Source organism: Oxyura jamaicensis, chromosome 2 (assembly GCF_011077185.1).
Source record: "Oxyura jamaicensis isolate SHBP4307 breed ruddy duck chromosome 2, BPBGC_Ojam_1.0, whole genome shotgun sequence".
Lineage (NCBI taxonomy): Eukaryota > Metazoa > Chordata > Aves > Anseriformes > Anatidae > Oxyura > Oxyura jamaicensis.
The window spans coordinates 146,841,361-146,849,887 of NC_048894.1; positions in this window are offsets into that span (position 1 = coordinate 146,841,361).

The following is an 8,527-nucleotide window of genomic DNA, read 5'->3' on the forward strand; positions in this document are numbered from 1 at the left end:
AGAATCCTTCACATGCAGCAGTTTTGTCATCTTGGGCACAGCAATAAAAGGTCACCCTGGCGCCGCAGTGCTCAAGGCTACCAAATGGTATCAAAATACCCTGTTTCTGTATACATCCAATTCTGCAGAAATGCAGTTTTATAAAGAGAGAACTCTTTTAGTGAATCCTTTTCTGTACCTTATGTGTAACCTCTAAGGAGATGGGAAAGTACAGGATGATATATGCTGCGTCTCTTCCTTCAGCTACAATCTGTAGCTGTTTATAATTGAATGCAGCTGCACAGGTGGTATCTGATCCATTTTCTTTGACTGAAGAGACTTGTGATTGAGAGCTTAGATGAAGTGATACCAAAATTGTTGTTTGTTTCTTCCTTTGAAGCAATCCCTTTCAGCTGAAGTCTGATTTACAGCAGAATGGTTTCAGAAGCAAACTGCGCTTGCAAGCTCATTTGGCTTGGTGCAGGTCTGTTGGCACACTTCAGTGACAGTAGTCACTCAAAACTGTCATGGAATTACCACAGATATCTTTATTGCTTATAGTAATTGTCATGTTGCTGCTAAATATGAGCTATTTTTCATTTGAGTGTTAAAACACTTTCCAAGGCAATATTGGAATAGCTGTTTTCCATAAACTGTTAACTGTTCAGTAATTTGCGTAGGTATAACAGCATGGAAAATCTGCGAGTCAGTGGATAGTTCAGGACAACGTATCCTGTAAGCCTAGGCTTCATCGTAGCAGTATGACTGCAGAGTCTGATTACAACACAAAACAAACACAGAAGTAGATGAGGAAAGAAAACGAATGGTCTCCTTTTTGGAGTCTTCCTTTATTTTATTTCAGATTTTCTTGAGAATGTCCATGTAAGACCCCAAGGACTTTTGTTCCACTTGAATACTCTAAACATGTGCCTCTAGTTTTGTCCTCAAGACAGAACTAAAGGCTTCTTGTCCACCACAGATGAAATGTATCAGGTTTTATTTATTGGTCAGCACATGAAGCTAATACTAATCCTCCCTCCCACCCCCTGGAAATAACAAACTGCTTTTGAACACAGACCAACTTGTAATGCTTCTTGAAGAAGGCTTTGGCCTACTTGGATATCAAGATTACTTGCTTGGGAACTCTTGGTAGGAACTCTTGGTACAGCCTGTCTCTGGGAAATGGGCCGTGGTGAGCTGGGACTGGGCAGGCTTTGGGAATCGAATGGGGTTTGGACACACAAATTACTTCTGGGCATACCCTGCTCCTGGTTCCAGCTTGTACATGTGAAATGGAATGATATGGAATGATGTGCTCGTGTTGTACAAATTTGTATGGCTTCCTTCAGTGTTGCAGGCTCTAGAGATGCAGGCAACTCCTGCTGTCCTTGATTCTTTGTTACACGACTCTGCACAGCTTCACAAAAGTGAATTGAATGTCATGTGAATATGATGGTGGAGGCACTGCTTTATAACAGCTTTAATGAATACTGACATTGGATTCATGCCAAGTAATGATGACAGAATTTGTTTAATCCTTGTCTCTTTGCGTTATGGATCTATGTCCTGCATCTCTAAGCTCCCCATCTCCACCCAGTACTGACTCCGTGCCCACCATTGGACAACTATCATTCCAAGTCCAAGCAGAACTGTGAGAGAATCTCAAAAATGTACAGATAACCAATATTTTCCTCAATACATCAACGTGATTTTGTAAAATTGCTTATTTGCTGTTTTTTTTTTTTTTTTTTTTTTTTTTTCCCCTCTGCAGAGGGTATAGGGAAACGCTTTTTTCATAATTAAGACAGTCGAGCACTGGAGCAGGTTGCCCAGTGTTGGTGTGCAGCTTCCAGCTGTGGAGGTTTTCAGAGCAGACTGGATGGAGCCCTGAGCAACTTTATCTGAGCTCATGGCCTACAGCACTCCTGGAGTCCTGTTCAACCTCAACCTGTGCTCCTGGTTAGAAATCCAGGAAGAAATCGTACATGCTTAGTTTTAAGTAGGACAGAGTTGAAAACCAGACAAAATTCAAACTGTGTTGTGAGATGGCTGGCACAGGGGAGTGTACGGCCAGCTGTGCAGCAGGTAACACAGCACAACACATCTTTGTAAAGCTGCCGAGATCTTCGCTACTCAACTACCAGCGTGAGGGTGGCTTCATCAATGTGGTGGCAGTAAGGACAGGCTGCCCTGTGGCAGTACCTGACCTGGTGGCAAGGAAACTTGACGGCAACACCAAGACTGGGGCTGGAGCCCAGGGCAGCAACAAGGTGCTGAGGCCAGAGACCTTGGAGGACAATGGGGTGGAGCTGATGGTGACTTCAGTGTCTCTTCTGAATTGCACCACTTGAGAACAGTCTTTTTTTTGTTTGTTTGTTTGCCTTGTTTCAGCCTGTTTGCCATTTTGTTTGTAAAAGATAAAAAGTCCAGTTCTGTGGTTTTACTGTCACAGGAGTTGAACTTGTTTTTCCTGGGCTGCAGCTTTTGTTTGTTTTTCTCTTATAGACCAAGCCTGGCATGATTTCTGCTATGCCCGCTTTCCTCTTGATGCTCTGTTTCCTGTGGGTTTTTGCGCTGCAGCATCAGTTCTTTGCTGCTGACCTGTGCATTCCTCTGAGTTGCTTTGCTCTGCACTTCTCACATGCATGTAACATCTGGCTTTGAATTTCTGCTCACATCTCTCTTGTTATTAAAGATCGGTGTGGTTTTTGTTTTATATTATCTTGCCTAAAGGCTTTGGCAAGCTTAAGGCTTTCTTTCACTGCAGGTATTGCGTACAACCCCCTGTGGGGATGGGGGAGCCTCCCTGTTTCCCATGGCAGTACGCATGGGCTTTTAGCCTGGCCATCGGTCTGCATTGCACATGTTGACAACTCTTCGTGTCCCTGGGCTACCTGGCCCTTGGCATCCGACTGCACGGAGCTCAGTACCGGGTTCTCATCAGGTGATGTGGCAAGGTACTCTTCTGTTGTTTCTTCAGCTCGTGTGCTGCTTCTGAAGCTACAGGAGGCTCCCAGCTCCTGCAAAGGGAATGATTTAGAAACAACTGGAAGAATGATATCACTTGCTTGGAATATAACCGTCCCTGTGACTAGCAGCAGCCTGGAAGTTTCCTCTGTGGCAGTGTATAAGGTGGTATAGCCTGCAGCATGCGTGGTGTGCAGGTAAACCACAAGGTTTAAGTAGTTTTGGCCCAGGGGTGACTGAAAAGAGTTGTAATAGAAGGAATATGTTCAGCTGAGGAACAGAGATAGAGGTGAAACAAAGCTAATGATGATAAGGGGGAAGAAACAAGTTGAGAAGAAATGCTGGGAGAAGATGTGGAGTATGGGTACTGGCATGCTGTGTCCTAGAGCTCACTTGTACAGTATGCAGAAATGGAAACGGGCTTTGTAAATATAATTGGTCATTATGGACCATTCCTATCCCAAAAATCTGGAGAAGAAGTTAGGCACTGAAACAAGAGGTGCCTAGGGTGTGAGCAGGCTGGAAAACCAGCAGGAGGAGAACTGTAAAAGCACCCCCATGGCTTATCTTCCAGCTCTTGAACTCCTCCAGCCATCACCCTGCGGATTGCTTTAACACCCAATGTACAAAAACAAAATGTGTCAAAAAGGAGTGATGAGGTATTCCTCCACTTGGTTCCAAAACTCAATTAGATCAAGTAGCTGTAAATACTCTGAAATCATAAACGTGTTTACCTGGACCTTACAATAGGAATGTTACAGTAGGACTCAGCAGGTCAAAGTTTCTGCACGCATGTCCTGTAGGTGCCAGCACTTCTCCTGGTATCGTCTCGACTTCCAGAGACAGGATTAAACAACAAATTTTTGTTTTATTTATTTTTAATCGAAAGTATTCTTAAGGTGGGTGTTCTTTGCTGGAGAATGTTTCTGAACTGAAGCAGTTTTATGAAGTCGTCAGACAGAGCTCTGCCTACCGGATCAAGATATTCCAGAAAATAGACTTGGTTAAAATGTTACTTGCAGAATGTCGTGTAGCTGGTTATAAAACTAGCTAAATAGTAGGACTAAGCCTTTGTCAAATATTGATTTGATGAACGACGCTCATCACGCAACCTGATACACGAAGTGTTTCCATTAGCTGTGCTGCATACGAGGGTGTACCTTAGTTTAAGTGTTGGCTTAACCTTGCATTGCTATGGGAGTCTCTGAGCTCTGCTCAGCTTCATGCCGTTGCCTGCAGGCCCAGCTCAGTTTCTGTGAAGGTGCAGCTCCTGAACCACCACAAAATACAGCCTGGTATTTAAATACTGCTCTTTTTAAGTTTACCTTCGTTTATCAGTCTTTGGTCTTTTGAAATAGAGCCAGGAAGATCTGAGAACAGGATGGGGTGCAGGAATTTTTAGTCCTCACCTGCAGCTGATTGATGTTCACGTTTATTTGATGCTGTAACCCCGAACAGGGTAGGCTTACCCACATGGCTCTGTGCCGAGAACTTGTGTGGGACTCCAGTGTCTGAGCAGCCTAGACAACCTGGGTCTGAGGGTCTGAGAGACCTTAAAAACAAGAGGAACGTGGCTTTAGCCCCACTCTGTTAACATGCTATTTTTGATATTAGTGATTGGGAGGGTGAAATAGTGAATTTCACAGAATCACTAAGGTTGGAAAAGACCTCTGAGACCATCTGGTCCAACCATCCCCCTACCACCAATGTCACCCACTGAACCATGTCCCTAAGCACCACGTCCAACCTTTCCTTGAACACCCCCAGGGACAGTGACAATTTGAAGTGTGTTTGTAATGTACAGGTAGAAAATCAATGTGGAGCATCCCCTTGGACCTGGTATTCCCTCAGGTGCCGGTAGACACTCTGAGTGGCACGTCTGACAGTGCTAGCATGGCCATTTCATTCAGAAATAGTTTGGGGATTTGCTTTTGGAAGAAAAGCTGCTGAAGCTCAGTTTTGTATCATTCCTTGTGCTTCCTCTGCATTGATCCTGGCTAGCGATTTGTCTAAGCCGTCCCTGTAATTCCAACCTTGTGAATTACTAAGGAGAGCTCTTCCCCTTAGCAGATGCTTGAAAGCAGTCCAATACAGTATTACTAGCTGAATTTCTATAGGGATTTTTATAAAAATATCAGTTCCTTTAGCTGACAAATCTGATAAAAATCTGATAATGTTGGTGAATGTTCTTCTTTGGTCCAATATTTCTTGCTTTCTTCCTAGAGAGCTGAGTTTCCAGCTGTGGCCTGAGGGGACTGAATAGACATTGGTGATGAACCCGAAGGTTTATCCACAGTGACAGGTAGATGATAATGTTTCAAAAGGTGGGGGGCAGATATTGTTTTCATCTCCACTCTTCAGAGCAGATATATGTCAAGTCTGTTATTAAGAAGAGGGCAGGATCTAAAATTGTGCTGCTCTGTGGGTTGGTCTTCAGGCTAGCTGTACAGGGAGTGAAGATGCTGGGAGAATGAGTGAAGCAAGTTGAAAATATACATATATATGTGTATATATATATATATGTATATAAATCAGCATCCCACTTAGAAGAGTTGTTTCCAGTCCTTGCTGGAATAGCCGCTTCACTTACCAAGTGGAAAAATCTGGATAATGCCTTCCTGCGACACATAACAAGCTGTTGTTTTTATCATAAACTGATTTTTACCTCCCTGCCAATGGCACTGCTGTCCTGCTGCTACTGGAAAAATACCACTTGCTGCCTGACAGGGTTTTAACAGGATGCAAACAGCAGGCAGGGCTTCTCCAAACCAACAGAGAGCAGTCTTGCATCAAAATATGAGACTAATCTGTTGCAGAGAAATGTGTTTGTGTCTGCTCCTCCCAGGCTAGGCGTGAGAGCAGCAACCCAGAAACTCTTGTTTTTAGGGAAATATACTTTTGTTTTTTAAAGCAAGAGGCTCTTTCCCCTCCTGTACGTGGCTGAATCACCATCTGCAGAGAGTGGAGGGCTTGTTGGAAAGGCGTTGAGTTCCTGGCTTGCCTTGTCACTTTTGCTTGGTCTTTGCAAGTGCTAAGGGCAGAAGTGGCTTCTCCCTGTGCTTGGCACAGTTCCTGGTCCCCATTGCTGTCTTTGCACTTGAAGGGGTCCCCAAAAGCAGACTGTCATCCCCATGTCCAACCCCTTTGGACTATCCCATGTGAGCAAAATGAGGCTGGGCTCCTCCCAGCGTGGTGGTTTTGGCCGGCTCATTGTACACCCCAGCTGGGGGCACACTGTGACAGGTTGTCCCATGTCGTTTGAGGACTGGTGTTTTCCCTGGGTGCTGGGTTACAGGTTTTTCAGTGCCAAGACATAGTCAGGTAATATTTTGTGGGAGGAGAGAAGAGGAGAAAGGAAGAAGTCATTCTTAGGTCTTATTAGATCCTACTAAAAAGAAGGTAAGAGTTTTAATGCTCTCAACACATTTACATTTTCTTGGGTAGAGAAGAGCTCAGGTGGATTTCTTAAAATATGTAAGGATCAGTTTAGTTTGATTAAACACTGTTTTTTCTTAAGTGAAGAAAGTTACCATGATGAAATAACCTGCCTTTCTGGGATCGGTTATTCTGTGCTGACCGCTGTGCTGGAGAGGTGAGGTTTGAAGGAAGGGGCCTGACAGAGGAAAAACAGTACAGACAGGTAGGACCATGGAGCTGGCTAACACTCACACAAGTGCTATTGCTGTGTGTATCAGCTCCTGTCTGTGCTGCAGTGCTGGATGAGAAGGGGTGGAGATGAAACCTGTCCCAAACCCCTCCCGAGCATCCCAGGGTCCTCTGAGCAGAGGTGGCCTCAGAAAGGTCTGGGGTTGGAAGGGACATCTAGGTCAGCAGGTATTCAACCAGCAGACAAGCAGAGAGGACTCTGACAGAGCAGTGCTGTCTTTAAGAAGAAACCACATTGCTTGGAGGTATGCACTGGCAGCTGCACCTTTTAACTGTTATGTTTAACTCTTATGCCACCAAAATAAAACCTCTCTGGTTATAACCACTACGAAGTTTAATTTTTCTGTTGCAGAAAATTGGAGGGCATTGCTGGAAGAAGGTAATTCCTTGTCAAAACTGAGTCATTATTCTGGAACAGGTTTGATTTTCATCTGGGATTAGGTGTTCGCATGGGAATTTACAGTGGTATACCTGAGCTGCCCACTGCTCTGCCAGGACATCACCTGCCTGTTCTTCTGCCCGCATGTGGTCTCATGGTCCAAAATTAAGAGAGAATTTAATAGCAAGCTTCAAACTGCCTATCAAGTCTTACACCTCAAGTTAAAACAATGGAAAGTCTTCAAATGCATCTCGAATGAATTCATTATCATCTCAAATTAAAATGAACTCAAATGAAATTTTGAAATGCTTCAAAGAAATAATTTGAGCTTAACTGTCAATTAACTCTTGTTTGTTTTGTGTGTACATGTTTTTGTGTTTAAATCATCATGTGCATCTGGTGAAGACTAGCCATCAGTCCTCACCAGATCAGGCTTAGCTGGGAAAAATGACTTTGCAGAACTGGGCTCCTATCTCCAAACAAGTCTTGGCTTTTGGGGATAAGTTTACTGACAGATTGGATGCAGCTGCCTCTCTCTGCCTGCCATTCCCTGCTCCTCAGCAGATTTCTGCCCTGGGAAGCTTTGCAGGGCTTGCTGGCTGCATAAACCTGCTCTGCAGTGACCCATTTCTATGCAGGGGCTGGTACAGCTCATTTCAAACTGACTTAATGGATTATTAAGAAGAACATTTCTGCTCCTGAATAATGCTTATATCTGCCAAAAGGATCTCCTTGGTAAAATCACATCTGTGTCTGAAGCAGGGGCTAGACGAGTATTGCTGGTGGTGGCTTTGGGGCTGACAAAGCCACGGGTGGTGGCAGTAGCTTGGGATATGCAGGGGCCACACAGGGAAAGAGAGATGGGGGCAGACCCAGGCACTGCCGCAGGCTGCTTAATGATGCTCCTCTGCTGCATGCCTCTGAGCTGCCTATTGTGTTTGTGCTTTTTTCTTTTTAAAAAATGTTTGAATCATAGAATAATAAAGGTTGGAAAAGACCTCCGAGATCATCTGATCCAACCACCCCCATACCACCAATGTCACCCACTAAACCATGTCCCTAAAGCACCACGTCCAACTTTTCCTTGAACACCCCCAGGGACGGTGACTCCACCACCTCCCTGGGCAACCCGTCCCAATGCCTGACTGCTCTTGCTGAGAAGAAATGTCTCCTCATTTCCAGCCTGAACCTCCCCTGGCACAACTTGAGGCCATTCCCTCTAGGCCTATCACTAGGTACCTGTGAGAAGAGGCTGACCCCCAGCTCCCCACAGCTTCCTTTCAGGTAGCTGTAGAGAGCCATAAAGGTCTCCTGGAGATGGCCTGTGACCTGAAGTGTCCCTGGAGGTCACTTCCCATGTGGGAGTGTTACACAGAGGGTTTTTGTTTTTTCTAGCAGCTGCCATGAGCTGGTTTGCTGTTTCTATGTCTCAGGCACCCAACACATGTGTGCAGCTGTGGGCTGAAAAGGTTCAGAACTGCTCGGTTGGAAGGGACCTACAAAGGTTTCACAGAAATCATACCTGAAATTGTAAAT